The sequence below is a fragment of the Rhinolophus sinicus genome, linkage group LG04 (genome assembly GCF_036562045.2).
Source record: "Rhinolophus sinicus isolate RSC01 linkage group LG04, ASM3656204v1, whole genome shotgun sequence".
NCBI classification, from domain to species: Eukaryota; Metazoa; Chordata; class Mammalia; order Chiroptera; family Rhinolophidae; genus Rhinolophus; species Rhinolophus sinicus.
Genome location: NC_133754.1, coordinates 133,375,729 through 133,393,879, shown reverse-complemented (window position 1 = coordinate 133,393,879; position 18,151 = coordinate 133,375,729). Strand labels below are relative to the sequence as shown.

The window sequence follows — 18,151 nt, the reverse complement described above, 5'->3', positions numbered from 1 at the left end:
TAAATGTGAGCTCCTATAATAAAGGATAAGGGTGGGAAGCTCTTGATTTCTTTGACTCAACAGTCAAAGAAAATGATCTCCTACACTGAAAAAAAAAAAAAAAAATTCTTATAGGATTGTTGGTTCCCACATGCAGAAACAATTTGGGTTAAATGCTTCCTCTGAACGTTTAATCTTCTTCTCTTCTCATAGTATAACATATGGTTGCCCAACACTGAGAACCCTTATGACGAAGGAATTCTATTGTATAGTGCCTGTGAATGATACAAATCTACTTTTGCCAAAGATATCATCTTTGGAGGTATTCCATGTAACACAAGGTGGCACTACTATTTGGCTCTTTGGTTCTCAACAACAATCCCTCAGAATTATTTTATTCCTTATTATTTGCAGAAGGGGAGTATTCAGATTAAGACCATTGGGTGCCATTCTAAGCCATCACAAACTCTTGATCCAGCCAATTCCATTCACACCAACCACATGCACACACACATTTGTGTATATAAATGTACATATACACTTGCTCAATTGCACACACAATGTGTCTATTCAATCCAATGCTTAAAAATAGTTTTTGTAAGAGTCTTTGAGTATTCAACACAACTTCTGGGAGTTAATAGAAATAGGAGAATGCAGAGGATTTCTAGAACTGCAGTTCCCAAAATTCCACTAAAACTTTTACACAGATGTATTGTTATAGTAGCTTTTAAAATTTCTATTGTTTACATTTTTTAATATTTTCTATATATCTATAAATACAGTGGTAAATTTATGTAATTTATACATAATGTGCATATATTTGAGTGCATATTTATTATTTTAAATGATGGAATGTTTCATCAAAAGCATTTGGAAATCATAGCTTTAAAGCATGTGAGGATATGGGAAGTGCCTCAAAAACTATAGTTTATGAAAGTTCAAATTAACTAATGGTGACCTGAATGTGCTTAATGAATGAATGAATGAAAAGAGAGAGAGAGAGAGAGATTATTTGATGGAAGGGTTGTTCAGAAACATGATACCAGGATACACTAATGCTTTTTGCAGATGAAAGAGAAAAAAACTAAAGTGAAGCAAAAAAAGCATGATTTGGTTTTAGGCCATAACAATGCATAAGAACTGTTTAACTTTAAAACTGAATGTCAACATACAAAATCATTAGCATATGTTACCAAGATGTACAGAATGTGTCAGCTTTTATTTAATTGCAGCTTCAGACATCGTTATGGGAGCTCATTCAACTATTGCTTGAGGGCCATGGTGTCAAAGAACACAATAGTTTATACCTATAAGCAATGCCACCACAACCTTAGACTTTAAGAAAAATACTAGTTTCCATTATCCATGCCATTTGAATTTTACATCTACAGATTTTAATTGTGCTCCTATTACTAGAGTAATTAAAAACAAAAATAAAGTCCTAATGATATAAACTTTGTTTGAAAAAAAAAATTATTTTATTAGCCAAGTAATGATGTTGACATGTTTCTAATTCTGCTGGTTCTATATAACAATCAAGTCACAGACTTTACGAAACTGAACTTCAAAAAGAGCAATTAGAAGGATGAGACTTACTAATGTATAGCCTTCCCCCACAAGATGATTGATGGCTGGAGGATGAAAAGTGTGAAACTCCTCAGGATTCCCCTGAAAGAAAAAAAAAAAAAGGGAAATACATTTTGCAGTCACATGTTTTGGCAATTATGTGATACTCAAACTAAATACATTGACGAGATGAAAAAGGATAGCGATGCTTGATACATCATATTTTTTAAATTTTTGTTAAAGTATAGTGGACATAAAATAGTATATTACTTTCAGATTTACAACATACTGATTCAACATCTATATACTTTACAATGAGATCACCACACTGTCTAGTAACCATCTATACCTCACAAAGTTATATTATTGACTATATTCCCTATGCTGTACATTATATCCCTGTGACTTACTTATTTTATAACTAGAAGTTTGTACCTCTCAATCCCTTTACCTTTTTTGCACTTTTCCCTACATCCTTCTCCTCTGGCAACCATCAGTTAGTTCTCTGTATCTATGAGTCTGTTTCTGTTTTGTTTTGTTTGTTCAATTGCTTTGGTTTTTTGATTATACACATAAGTGAAATCATATATTCATCTTTCTCTGTCTGACTTATTCACCTAGCATGATATCCTCTAGGTCCATCCAAGCTGTTGCAGATGGCAAAATATCATTCTTTTTCATGGCTTTGTAGTATTACAGTGTGTGTGTGTGCACATATTCCACCATATATATATCTTCATCCATTCATCTATCAATGGACACCTAGGTAGCTTCCATATCTTAGCTATTTTAAATAATGCTGCAGTGAACATAGAGAGGGGTGAATATATATTTTCAAACCAGTGTTGTTTTCAAATGCCTAGAAGTGGAATTGCTAGATAATATGATAGTTCTATCCATCATATATATTTTGTATATGTGTCTTGTTTTCTCAATTAAATGTTTAGTTCATTAAGAGCAATCAAGTTCTACCATTCTGTGCATACTCAGAAATTCAAAATACAGTAGAATTCTGACTATTCAGCAGGAATAACTATATATATATATGTGTATATATATATATATATGACGGTATATATAAATATATATATATATATATATATATATATATATAAATATATATATATATATACACACACATATATACACAGCCTCAAATATATATATAGTCAGTAGCAGTCAGGATTCAATGAAAACATAATATGCATATAGATTTTGATAACTTAGTTAATTGGAGAGTCTCGGCAATATACATTATGCCTAAATGGTGAATGTCAAAATCTCTATGGTTGACCAAGAAACGACTTTAGTTTTGAAAGGGAGAAACTGATATTCTAATTTGAGAAACAGTCTCACTCAGGATGCATAGAATATTACTTTCTTCTGCTCTTCTTTAATGGATAATGTTAAAATCTTACACGGTACCGCTATAACCTACCCCTGAACTGACAAAGAACTTACTTTCTGCAGAACCTAAGCAAAACAATGTTAACTGAGTAGTTCCTATGTGCCAGATGTCTTATATACCTCATGTTCATTAGTTATTTTTTCAAGATTAAATATAAATGAATTAGGTAGAAACCACTGTTGATTCCCCCTCTTTTCAGCTGATGAACTTGAGGCCAAAAAAAAAAAAAAAAAAAAAGATGAGTTACTTCCCAAAGCTTTCTAAATCAACGAATGGCAAAGCTGGAATTTAAATGCAGGCAGCCTGTCTCAGAGCCTTTCATTCTAACTACAATAATGTTCTACCCATGTCTACAAATCACATATTCTAGATAAAGGGGAAGGGAATGCCAGTAGGAAGGTATGGGAAAGATATTTTAAAAATTGTCAAGTATGAAACTGACATTTTTAAAAAGTCAGTAGCAATTCCTAAAGGATTCACCTCTTCAGACTTCTTCTCCAATATACTCTAGGCAGTCTTAGAATCAATGTTGTCATGTAAATGAGCCAACAAATTATAAAACCAGTATCTAGAGATAGGATTATATTTTAGAGTTTAAAAACAAAAATAAAAATTGTTCTAGATACAAATATTTACATGGACATTTAATATCATCAACCATCTTCTATAATACATTAGAATTAAATTTTAAGTAATATTTAGAATACTTTTAAATGTGATCTTTACCTTTACCTCTGTGTTCTTGAATATCTGAAGTGTTGTTTTTGTTTTTTGATTTTTTTGTTTTATATTATCATTAACAAATTGTAGTATCTTTAAGCACTGAGTATAATTTTGAAATTTAGTTCTGTAAACTTCACATTTCCCTCAACCATGCACATTTTGGAGAATAAAACAATATTTAATAATGGCAGTATTCAATACTTATTCATGGAAATACTGCTCTTTCTGGAAGTTGATTAAAAATTAGTGTAAGTCTTATTATAAGAGTGTGTATTTTTTTGAGATTTATAGCATATACCTTAATTTTGAGATAGCTATTGTTGGCAGCATCCTCCCTTTCAAAGGTCAAGAAAAATGAGTCTCAGGCATGTTGAGTTATTGCCCAGTGACATACAAGTAGTTCTTAGAAGAGCTTGGATGTTTCCTCTGCTCTTTGAAGCTGGGTTTCCAGTTGTTTCTTTTTGTTTTATTTCTTTTTTGTTGTGTTGTTATCATTTCCTGGCACTTCATATTTTGATTTTGAGCTTTCACAGAAAGAGTGAAAACAAGCCTCTCCCCTCTCTCTCTCTGTCTCTCTGTCTCTGTCTCTGTCTCTGTCTCTGTCTCTCTCTCTCTCTCTCTCTCTCTCTCTCTCTCTCTCTCTCTCTCTCTCTCTCACACACACACACACACACATACACACACACACACAGCAGGGAGCAGGTGTTTTTTTCTTTTTATGTTATTTATATTTAGCCTATTACTTACATAAGATCTGACATTTAAATTTAGAAGCTCATGCACCAATTCTCATACACAGGAGTCATTTTCAAAAATTTCATGAGCATCAATGTTACAAATTAAATCCTATCCCATGGTTACTGATTTTAATTCTTAGAATGCTAAAGCTGACTATAAAATATATTTAAAATATTAGGAGTTAGAAAGACACATTATATTGGCAGAAATGGAAAATTTGTAAAGTACGCCTGTTGCTGTAATAACAAGATCTATTACATAAAAAGGGAATTTCTGAGGGTTATAAAAGCACAAGAAAAAAGTGAAAATATTTTTAAAGAGTACACTTCTTTTGAAAGTTCTTTAGCCCCTTGTAGTAAAAATTCTGTAAATTTAAAGATATTAAACATGAATTAGTTAATAAAATATACACATCATGAAAAGATACACATAATACAATGCTTTCATAAAAGATAATAAAATATAATCATGCAACAATGGCCTCAATCCACAAGTAAAGTTAAAATTAACTCTACATCTTAATGAAATTCTACATTTCTTATAACAACCTCCTATTATTCAACCTTTATTCACTATCCAGGTTGATCCCAGGTCAACCTGTTAATACACACTCTAACCGAAACCCTTATCACCTCAGCCTCCCTGCAGTCTTTTGATCCTGCTAATTGATAACTCCAGACCAACCCAACAGTCCTTTTCCTCCATTCCAAATCTTATGTCGCCCAATTTGAATTTCTTATTAATGAAGGTCCTAATTAATGGCTTCCTGATTAATGCTGATAGTTTACTTTGTCTGAAAAATTGGGATGGAAAACGATTAGTGAATAAATAGTACTGAGGCAGCATGCTTCTGATAATTAACTGAAGAGCCTTGCCCAAGAATCAGAAAGCCTATCTTTTCATGTGTTTGTGTTTAAAAGGTAGGAGGATATATATGACAACCTAAATTATGGGATAGAAGATGCTTTCCAATGGTCATTTCAGATACTTGCTAGCCTGTAGATCTAAAATAAGTTTCCCTGTTAGATATTCAAAATTGGCAGCTGGCAGCATGGCTACTCACATTGCATTGTCTTTCAAATAAATCCAGTATTAGATATTTCAAAAATAAATACTAATTTACTAATTCTTTTGATAAGACAGGGTAGGATAGGCAGACAGTGCACATGCATTACTAGTAGTATCTTCACTGTTTAAAGCCCGTTTGCATCCTTTTTTCATTGATATGTCAGACATACAAATAAATGGTAGCTTGTTGACTGCTACATGGTGAGTAAAGTGTTCCTCTCCATGCTTAATTTACTGATGTTTATGACTGATAAGCATGGCTGGCTAAGTAGTCTAAGGCTCATTTGCTTATGAATGCCAATTTTATTAGCATTTAAGTATCACATCATATAATAATAGACCACCACAAAATAGGAGTTGACCATTTAGATATCAAATAGCAGCAGAAGACACTTATATGTGTTTAAGAAATGTGACCAGGATTATTCATATATATATATATATATATATATATATATATATATATATATATCTGTTATATGTATAACAGATATATTCATGTTATGCTTAGTAGATAGTTTAATCCAGACAAGTTTCCCATGGGGACAGACTACTAGTATTTGAGAGAGCAACAATCTACGTTTTGTTGAAAAGTGTGTCACTTACATACAGAAAGATATTTTGTTTTGTCAAACTACAATTGCAGTATCAAGAAAATAACTCCATTAAGGGGAACTTGGAAGACAGCTCAAATATCCCATCTTAAATGAAAAAGAAAAGAAAAACAAGCAAAACTTTTCTACCGTGTTTCCCCCAAAATAAGATCAGGTCTTATATTAATTTTTGCTCCAAAAGACACATTAGGGATTTTGTTCAGGGGATGCCATCCTGAAAAATCATGCTAGGGCTTATTTTCTGGTTAGGTCTTATTTTCAGGGAAACATGGTAAGTTTTGCAGCCTTATAGCTATTAGGTTGGTGCAAAAGTAATTGAGGTTTAAAAGGTTAAAAATAATTGTAAAAACTGCAATAACCTTTGCATCAACTTATTAGCTATTACTTTTCTCCATTCTCCTCTTCTCAGTCATGCCCTCTCAATAAACTTGATTACCTTCACTAACTCTACTTCTAAAACTTCTCTTCACAGACTGTATACTTTCTTAGAGATTCCTACCTTGACTTTGCTGTATCTGGGGTTGCCAATGACATCCATATTGACAATGTCAATATAGATCTATATTTCACTTATTTCACATGTCTTATTTAACATTTGGCTCTGCTGACTACTGTTACCATCTTAAATTTCTCTTCTGACCTCCATGACACTGATTTTCTCTAGTTTTTTTCCTATCACTCTGGTTATTCTTTCTCAATTAATTGATTATGTGTATCTCATGACATCTTTTCTTAGGACTATATCTGTGTCACTTTGCCCATCTCATTCTATACCATATTTCACGATGGCTTCATACCAAGCCATAGTTTCAACAATAACTTATTATTGACAAACCTCAAATGTATAACCTCAAATCTGTATATCAAAGTTACTATTAGACATTTATATATGGATGCCCCAAAGGCACCCCCAATTCAAACTGTGAAAATATTCACTCACCTTTCTTCTGTTAATCTGTGCCTACATTCTCTATCTTAATGAACAATACTAACATTTATTTAGCATTTACTGTGAACCTGACAGTTGTAATATCTAAGTATTCTACAACTTCATAAGGGAGATATTGATATAATCATCATTTTGAAGCTGAAGACACTGATACAAAAAAAAGGTAAAGTTACTTACCTCAATTCACACAACTAATAAATACCAAAGGCTGGGATCTGAACAGATTGCGTGCCTATACACTTGACCATGACGCCTTAAAAAATATTTGTCCAGTTACACAAGTCAGACTCTTTGGAGTTAAGTTAGATTCCTCTTTTATTTACCTCAAAGAATAGTAGTCACTCAGTTCTCTAAATAATGTGCACAAAGTATTCATTGTATCCATTTCCTCTACCCTTTGACTCTGACTTTAATTTAGGTATCAATTCTCATCTCAATTATTTTAATAATCATGATTCTTTACAAGAGCCCCTACACTGACAGTAAACTTTAATCTCTGATCTTGACTTCAAACACTCTATTCTGTTGTTGATTATGATTAGTATATGTAAATGGGGAAAATACGTATGATTATAAGAAAAGTTGACCTAAATACCACTTTGATTTTCAATTGGTCATATAAAAAAGGGCTATGCATAGGTTGCATGAATACAAAACTCCTCCCATTTTCACAGCTCAATGTGCTAAGGTGAGGAAAAACATTTCTTATCACCAAAATTATGATGGAATAGTAAAAAATTGAAAATATACAAAAATTACTAAATAAAAATCACCATTTTACTGGTATTTTGACAACTTCAAGTTCTCATGTGCATCAACAGGAAAGAAATACAAAGACTGTGATTTTTCTCTTATGTAAAGTCCCAGACATGTAAAATGCCCATGTCCCCAGAGCCAATTATTTCCATAAGTTATGAGAAATAAGGGTCTACGTGAGTTTGGGCTACCAAAATTTGAAGTTGGCTACCAAAAATTGAAGTCTAGCATTTGTTTATGTTTATACAGAAATTAAGTTGAAGTGGCATTGAAAAATTGGGGAGAGCTGTACTAGCAAGCAATATTACTATCATGAATTCAAGAGTATTTTATTTCAATTTTTACCTGACAGATTTTTTCTCTCATAAAGAACACTTACAAGCTAAAACTCCTGAGTTAAAATATAATTTCTATTTGTGTCCCAAGGAAAGTCACTAAGCTTCTATGGTCTTGGTTTTCTTATCTGGGGGAAAATAGGGTGAGAGTAGATTTCACTACATGAATTTTAAGATCTTTTTCTGAGGGCAGATTTCTCATATTGGATAAAATCACTTTGGTATAGTTATGTGAATCGGAGACAGGGCAAAATTTGAACAATCAACAAAATATGCTGGAGAACAAAGAGTATGAGACAATTGTGATTTAAACTTTGAGCTTCACAATTTGAACTACTTTAATTTCTGAGAGAATAAATCCTTAGGCTTTAAAGCCATCTCCCCAAATTGCCTTTAGTTAGCATGTACTGGATCAGAATCGCAAAGACATATTCATTTTCAGTAGCAAATGGCTTTATTTCAAAGTGAAGGTATCATTGGAATCAAAAAAGTGAATGACAACAGTGACCTCGGTGTTTGGAAAAATTCTATCCAGAAAAATAAGCTCAAACTAGCGGAAGAAGTAAGACAAGCAACCATTTTGGGTTCAAAAAATTTATAAAAATGAATGCACTCATGGAATGTCGTTGACCACAGGACCCACATTTATTTCCAGTTTGTTGCAAATCTGATGACATTGAAATAAAAACACACCATTTTTGTGCACACTGGATGCAGCTCTGAATAAATAGCCATCCAACACTTTCAACAATTGGTCAAAACCCTTTAGATACATCTAACAGAGAATCCGAGAAGCTTCTGCCCAAACCATGTACTGAGAATTCCAATTATGCAGGCAGCCAAATCACAATCTAATTGCCACTACCTGAATGTGGGAAGCAGCCACTACTTACTCGCCCTTGTTTTTCCCAAATAAGCATTAGTGAGCCTCTCAATTTAGCAGACTGTCCAGGACTGTTGGGAGAACCGGCAGCAAACTGCTTAGCAACCAGAGCCTACAAATTGGTTTCTGCAGGCTTATTTATAGGGCTCATATAGTTATCTTCCTTCTGAACCAGTGTCCATAGTCTAAGATGGCTTAAATGTTTTCTTCCGCAGCAAGGAAAGATTGTTTTAAAAATGAGATTTAAAAATATTAAGGTAAAGAAAAAAAAAGAGAGGAAGAATTTAGCAAAAAGGTACTAAATGCAAAATTCAATTGAGCACTCATAAACCTCACTGTTAAAGGCATTTACAACAAATTGAAATGTATTCTTCCATCTCAGTTTCACACAGAGTGCAATATGCACTATTTTAAAATTAGATAATCTGTTTAAAAGCTATTACTGTAAAACACCACCTTCCTGCTAACGAAATTTACTGTAATGTGGGTGAGATTGTTTTTCTTTCACCATTGCTATCTGTTGTTTCAAAGAGAATGATCCATTTAAAAATGTTTTTCATTTTCTTAAAGTAAATGCATTTCAATGTTTTTGAAAAACAAAAATGTAAAAATATATAGTGCTCTCATAAAAAGCACTTGCTTTCTCTAGAAGAAAAATATATTTAAGCAACTAACAAAAACATATTATGCCACTAGTGAAAAAAAACAAAGCTTTTAAACATAACTATAGTATACATTATATCTAATTTATTCATGCCCACCAACAAAAAGTTATGGTTTGAAAAACATACTTATATCCTGAGACAGTTTGAAATTGTGTGAAAGACTGATACTGTATCATTGCAGAATTTCCAGGTTTAACTTTGAATGTGCTAGAAATAAAATAAATAGAAACATAAAATTCAATAGAATTTTATAGATAAGGAAATTCTACCTTATCGATAGAAAATAGTTTCCTCAGTAGCTCAATAATACACTTTTTAGGGACCTAAAATAAGATAGGCCTATGAAAATAAGCACATTATATTCTGGAGCAGCTATTTCAAGTCCACGATTTAATGTTATCTAAAGCAGAGGGGTGATGGGGGGGCCAAAGCATTCCTGATCGCCTCGCTATATTTGTGGCTCTCTAGGACTAAAGATTCCATATGAGCATGAATCATAGCTTTAAAAAAGCTCAGCAACCTGGGTATCACTAATATGAAAGTGCCACTAACTGGTTTAATTTTATCGAACATTATGCTTTTCTTGCTTGTTCCAATGCCATTTAAAGGAATTTCATCACCTAGGAAAAGAGTTGTTTCTTAGAGCTAATGTAATTGAAATAAAATGCAGAGTTTAGACCCAGGCTGTAAACCCATCACCAGTTGCCTTCCTTGTGGATCCTAAATATAAATATAATGTATGATCTCATCCGCTCATGGAAAAATACCATCCTTCTTAGAAGTACATCTTTGGTGACAGCATTTCTGGAATGTCTTCCTAGCTCAATCAAGTAAAACAGCATCCGCAGTACTGCACAATCATCCTCAGAAGTACTGCTATTTACAGGCAGAACGACAATGAATAATGGTAAGAAATAGGACAGTGCCCCGGTGGGAACGCAGCAGCAGAGGTAGCAAAATGCTTAAACTTCCAACTGCTTTTTCCCAGAGATTTAAACACCAGCAAATAAGGCCCTGAAGGCATATAAAAGATAGAGTGAATTTAACCCCGTTTTCACCTGTTCAGCTGCCAAAGGGATCATCTCTCGATGTGTAATTTAAAGTTTATCCCATTTCTGCCCTACTGTTATGCAGTTCTGAAGAATCAGCATAAAGAGGCCTGAGGAGATAAAAGGCTCAGAGATGATTCCTCAAAGTAGATCCATCAATTAAATGTAATCTATTAAAACACCGTAGATTGCCAACTTCTTTAAAAGGAGCCGGAGAGAGCTGCAGAGGAGGGAGTCATTTATCCAGACCATTTCCTGAGAACCCGGAAGGCTACACATTCCTGCTCTGAGCTGCAATCCTACCTTCAGCACTTTTACCTGCTGCCTTATGCTGGCATCCTTATTAAGACGCAATTCCCCTTAAGAAAGGGGACAGGAGGGACTGTTAGCAGCACTCCTAATACATTAGTATTGATGAAGGAACTGACAGCGAGGGTACTGTTCTTAGAAAGTAAAATATGGAGAACTAAGAACAAGTAGACAACACTGGATGAGGGAGAATATGAGAACAGAAAGGCAGAGAGCTGCCTGGGTACGCTTACCTTGGCACCAACCCCAAGTACACTGTTACTCTCACTACCCAACCTCATTCAAGCAAATCTAAACAAGAAGCTACCTCCCAACAGTTGTAAAATAGTTATATTTTTATTGCCAACAGAAAGCACACAATATTCAAGAGTTCATCGCTTTACCTAATATTAATGTATTCCTGATAACGTGTGAATAGTTGAAGAGTTTAATCTAAGAGTAGGGAAAGAAAGAACACTGAGTTTGACCTGAGAATATTTTAATTCGAAACTGTTTTTGGCTCATAACAAATATGAGCATCTGTTAGATATGTATGGGTTTCAGTTAATTTCTCATCTATGAAAATGAGGCCTACAGAGGTGGATTCCTCTAAGATATACAGCTCTAAAAACACAGGAGTGTACAAAATAAAATATCTTCTGCTTGTGAATTAAAGTAAATATGAATTTTGCTACTGTCTCTCTGCTAGGGTTGGACAACAGATTCTTTCTGCATGATAACCTATCATTCACATGTAAAATAAATGCATGCAATTCACACAATCAAAGTGACTGAAACCACTTGAAGTTGAAAAGTAGCACATCCATTTCTTTACTTAGAGTTCAAGATTATATTTGGGAAGGAAAGCAATCTTTTTATATTGCAACCATAAAAATGCTGTCTGTCAAAATGCTTGTTTATCCGTGGAAAGGACTGCAGAAAACATAGCTTGGGAATCACTGACTGGGCGTGGGATTTGAATTCCTCTCAATGAACTTCTATAGAATGCAAGGGTTAACTTCAGGGTTCCTAGGAGCCTTCTAAAAATGTCTGTAAAATTTTATGTGTAGTGCATATGTACACTTTTCTGAGATGTTTCCTAGCTTAGATCTGCAATTCCAATAGGTTTATGGTGCAAATAGAAGGTGAGCAGATGGTTCTCACCTCAAGAGCAACACTGCATAAAGGGACAAAACAAACTGGAATGTTTCTGAAGAGACATGCTTTTTGAGGAACATGGATCTACCCACCCACACCTGCAAAATTCCAAAGGTTGCCTTTATCTTCGTTACGAAAAACATAAAATTGATGAGTGTGCTTAATGAATTGCTGTTCTGAGACAAATATTTTGATTATAAGCTAAGACAAGTGTGATTTAAATTAACTCTCCTAATTTTAGGACTGGTTATGGCTTATGCTTTGTAACACAGGGACATGGATTCAGAATTTGCAGCAAATATTCAAGCCCCATCTTTCCTTCAAAGAGAGTCCTTAATATGAAAGAGAGGAGGTCTGTTTCAGAAAAGTCATGGAAGATACTAGAGAACCTTCTTTCTTATTTGACACCCTTCCCTACTGTTGAAGGTATTTATAATACATCAGAACCATGACAACATAGAATTGATATTCTCCCTATAGCTGTGTCTGTTAGTATATTTTAACAGGAATAAGAGAACAGTGTCTAAGTACTTTTTTTTCTTAAAACAACAATTTCTGATTGAATAGTAAAGAAGACATAATAGATTATCATCAAACTTTAGAAAATATAAATTATACTATGAAACTTTTCCTTCATAAAAAAAAACAACAACAATGAAGTCTTTAATTTATTGCGTTAGCTCTACATCCCAGGAAAATATGTTTTCAGTCTATCAAAATATACTCAGACTTGATTGATAGCTATAATCTCTCCACGTAAAAATAAAGAGTGTTGTTAAAACATCGCTGTAGGAACAAATAAGCAAAATAGTCACAGACACAGACTGAGAATGTAGTTACTGAAATAATCAAATAATTTTCTTTTATTTTGCATTTCTCAGTGTTCACAAATGTCATCTCCTTTTCCATCACCCTGTTAGATAATTAACAGTATACTCAACTTATAGATTAGAAAATTAAAGCTCAAGAAGACTGGCAAATTTCTCAAATTTTGCAGAGCTATTAAAAGAGCTGGGACTAGAATCAAAATTAAATTTATTATTATTATTATTATTATATCACAGGCTAATGCAAATCTTTCAGAAGTTATAGGATAGATTTTGTGCCTTTGTGGGAATAGACACAATTTTAAATTATTCCAGGCTTATTACCCACTATATTGATTCTTTGGGGGCTATTCAGTATTCTACGTCCCTTTTGTGATCAGTCTATAGTCATTTCAGTAACAGTAAACTAATGATTGTTTCCAAAATCTCCTGCATATCTCAGTGGGAAGGCGCTCTCTCCCTCTACCATTCCAGATGGTGGATACAATCAATGCAGGAAAGTGTAGTGTGACTATGCATTTATGGAAAAGTAAATTTATTCAAGATTTGGAGATCAAAATGAGGTCTTTGAGATGATTTGCTTATCCTTTTCTCCTACTCACATTATTAGGAGACAGTTCAGAAAATACCTAATACTTTTCCTTGGCCCAAGTAGCACCCCTTTATTTCCTACAGACAGATTTGTTAAGAATTTTTATAAATAAAAAGCATAATTTGGAATAACATTTTAATAATTGGCCAAACACTTACAATGCAGGAAATAATGTTTAAATGTTATAAGAACACCATATTACGAACATGAACACCAATTCATATAAATTGAAAGTCTTGGAAGAAATGAGTTGGCATTTACAAAAAGTGACAAGAATTATCAATGTCAGTATCCTAAATGAAAAAAAAGAAAACAAATAATAGCCTTGCTTATAGAGGACTAGTTACATTGTATACTTAAAATAAAAAATACAGTGCATAGAAAAATCCATTTTAATAGCTATTCTCTAAATTCATTATCTGTGAGAGCATTTATATGTCTATTTTTTGGCCTAACATTTTAAGAACAATTTCTAGGCAATTTGGAATAAATGCAGAATAGAATAAATACAATAGATTTGGATAATATACTCTTAAGTTCCATTAAACTACATTATATTAGAATAATTACTGTTTAAATATATAGTTTATTGAATGAGATTTCAAAATATATAGTTTATTCAACGAGATTTCATAATATATATAGAGGACTACTCTGATAAAATGTGCCAGAACAAGGCAAACATATGTTTTAAGGCAAGGCCACTAGTCTGTGCTGTTGCATAAGAAATATTTATTTTCATCAAATTATTTCTAAAAATATCTTGCTTCCCTTATTCTGCATTAAGAAACACACTGTATCATATCTCAGATTTGTATTTTCAATTTTCTCTAATATATTCTATGACAAGTGAATATGAAGGAAAATATTAATTAAAACAATATAAATCAATGTTTTCCCTTTTTTTCCTAAATTCAAGGAAATAGTATTTTAAGTATTAATACATTGATAATTTATGAAATATGAAGTATATTAAGCTACAAAATAACACTTTCCTTTAATTTGATATATTATACAAAATGTTCTAGCAGCTGGATTTATCTAATGATCAAATAATTTGCCTGCACATATTGCAAACCATCATAAATTTCTTTCTACATGGCCTCATTTGTGGTTTTAAATAAAAATGCTAAAGCACACTCATTAGTGATAATTTTAATATTGTATTCTGGTTTATGTAATTGTTTTCTCAGTTATCCATAAATGGCTTTAGACTCGCTGTTTAAAATATTTGAATTTTTAAACTTTTATTTCAATATGTTTCTTATAATTCACTGAGAAATTTGAGGAACTGTTAAATTGCAGCCTCACCACTCAAAATTGTTTCAGGATTTGAGAAAATTGACATTTTAAACTAAAAGCAATATTATAAACTCTTCTTCATCTTTACTAAATGTTGTTTCAAAATGTCCTAAATTGATTTTTCTAAGTACATGACAGCTTGAAAATCAGAAAGAGAAAGATGAAAGCGTATCAGAAGTTGTCGCAGAATACCTCAATATTTCTTAGAAGACAAGGTAGATCTAAATATAGATATTATTTACTTGCAAATGTGCAGTGGTTTATTTCAGAGAGAAATATATTCAATAAAACATGCTCCATTTATCTGAAAAGATATGATGGATGATTACATTCAGAGAACAATTAATTTCCCCCACTCAATTAATGAAGATGAACAAGTATATACTGCTTTATGGATAATGTTTCTCTATTAAAAGCAAAATAGCTTAACCTTACGCCCACCTTGTTTAAAAATGGAAATACCACAAAAACGATGCTAGTCTCAAAACACCACTACACCTGTCATATGAAAACCTATTTTGCACACTCAATGGAAAACAACTACAGACATTCAAACTAGAATATTGTATAGGTAATAAGCCAATCAAATATACATAAAAATTGGTATTTAATTTTAAATGCAATGGACATTTTGTTGCTATGGATGTTTTACTACTCAAAAATCATTTGCTATGCTGTATAACAACAACAACAATAACAATAATAATCTTTAGGTAGAATATGTCATGGCAGCACACTTATAGTTTGAATACCGTCACCTATAACACACGTAAGTTAAATACGTTATTTTGTGAACATAAAATTAGAATGTCTGAAGACTACAAACAAGGAGTGACACTTGTGTGTGAATCCTTGCTCCAAGTATTTTATAAGTATTTGGCCTTGGGCTTACATCCTAAACTCTCTGTGTCTCCGTTTCCTCCTCTATAATACACAATGAAGATAATAATAGTAACTACCTTACAAGATTCTTATGAAAATTTTATACCATATATAAATAATATGATTATGCCTGTCAATACTTTAGCATACTTGATATTTACTATGTATTTAGTGATTGTTAGATATGTATTATTATTAATTGTATTTTATTCGTTTGAGGAAATAAAATTGCTCAGGCCGAATCAGGTTCCATAAAATGGAGCCAAGGAAAATATCTTCCTTGTGTTTGCAATTTCACATATCTGGACTTTTAACACTGTCCACATATTTTTCCCCCTATTGGGGCTCCCACATTTACACCACTGCCAAAATCTTGTTTTGACTCAATAATTATGAAAACATTGAAATTTCATTTTCCAGGTGGCATAGCACTTTATGTAAAGTAGGAAAACAATAGACGATTGGGTGTCATTCCACTCTGCCAACTTGTATATTTTGATCTGAGTACTTGATCAATCAGTTGTTTGATCATAAGCAATCCGTTTAATGTTACTCTGTTATTTCATCTATCAATGATTACTATCTATTTCTCAAAATTGTTACAAGAATGGTTAAATGGACTGATACAGGTAAAAAAAGCCTAGCACAGCAATATTATCCCCTTCTCACTACCTACCTTATCCTATTTATTTTTGTGTCTTCCCAGACAAATAAATAATCCTTATTTCCAATAGTTTACATTAAAACCAAGTGACATTCCTACTTTCTTAACACAATCTTTAGCTGCCTCTAGATTGTGTGTTAGCTCTGATAAATTGAGCTATTTCTTGCACAACTAGGAAACACATAGAAAGTTTTCCTCTATGAGACAGGTGTTTGCCAAACTTTCATTGCCCGTTTTCTACCCGCTAGTGTCTACTACCTTCCTGACCTTTTGCTTTGTTGTACTCCTTACCTTAACCTCAGCCCTCATCTCCTCTGTACACCTTGTCCTGACTTGTGACCCTTGGCTTCTTAAATTATTCCAAACTCTGTTTCATCTTCTGGTCAATAAGCACTCTCAAGATTCTCTGGTTTCCAGTGCTCTAGGTCTACTGACTGGTTCTTTATCTACTTTATATCCCTGGCCTCATGGTGGCTGTTGACCTCTGTATATACTCTTGGTTCAGCCTTCTTATATAATCTTCGACCTGTGCATCTGGCCTAACCCCTGCCATTTGGAATTATTCCAGCTATCCTCTTGTCTTTGCATCCTGCTTTATTTTGGCTTTCAGTTTCATTGCATATCTTGAATCCTCACTTTACCATTGATTGATTCTTATTTGTTTATACTCCTAATTTCATTAAGACTCTTATTACTTAAAACCACTCTATTGTGTCTGGGAGAGCTATTGAGTATGGGAGAGGGATGTATAGAAATGTGGGATCTAAGACTATTAGTAAAGGCAAGTAAAGAGGTTTCCCATAACCATCAATTCTTATATTTAACTTCTTAACTCAATCAATAGCTCTTTGTCATCCAGGAAACCAATGGTAACCATTAATTTCCACCTCTCCCACCTGCCCCCTAAAATCTTGTTTTCAAGTGTTGCTCTAAAATACAAACAATGTATATTAACTTAAATGGTAAGCCTCCAAAATATCTCTAGTTTTGAAAGGAGTCAAGTTCAGTAAGCAGTAAACGAAAAGATGGTCATGGGATAGCTACTTAGGATCAGGGTGCCTTGAATTATACTGGGACCAGCACTCATTTGAGCCATTAAGGAAGAAGTCCAATACTAGGCTAGTTCAAGAGCAAGAGAGCTGCAGACCTCAGAAAGGACATGGATGAGGTTTGAGAAAAAGGAGGTTCCACCGCATAAAACACAAGTGGCAAAAAGAAACAAGAAAAGCAAAGCATTAGAGTAAAAAGCAGTGATGTGGATTAGAAGTGCTCAGCTTCTGGTGCCACTTACATGTGGCCTTTAAAGAAGACAGAGTCTCAGGGTGTTGGAGCTGGGAGGCATCTTTGAAACCATGTACTGTAGCTTCCTCATTTTTCCAGGACACTTATCATACATAATTTCCTTCCTGCCTCTTGTGGATCCAAACTTAGAAACCTGCGACCTGCATGTTCAATGCTTTCAGAAATAGTAGCTGCCTTAGAACATACTGAACTGAATTAAAAGGAGAAGCAGCTTCCTGGCGAAAAACCTACATGTGTGTGTAGAATACACTTTGCCATCTGTTCCTTTTTCCACTTTAAGCCAGGTTCCCTTTTTTATATCTAGTGATACAATGCTGCCAAAGCTTTTGGGTCATATGTTAATAGTTAGAGACACAAGGGAAACCTTTTGAAGGAAAGTCAATTACTATACACAGTGTGAGGG

General features: G+C 33.3%; 1 protein-coding gene across 44 annotated transcripts in view; it reads right to left on the bottom strand.

Annotated features, from left to right (window-relative positions):
- The window catches only part of PTPRD (protein tyrosine phosphatase receptor type D), a 2,063,955-nt gene that overhangs the window by 1,525,728 nt on the left and 520,076 nt on the right, over window positions 1-18,151 (bottom strand). For all 44 annotated transcript variants that reach the window (XM_074330405.1, XM_074330404.1, XM_074330420.1 and 41 more), the window contains one exon: window positions 1,576-1,647. The gene's annotated coding sequence lies outside the window, so the exon portion shown is untranslated. The remainder of the gene's footprint in view (window positions 1-1,575; window positions 1,648-18,151) is intronic.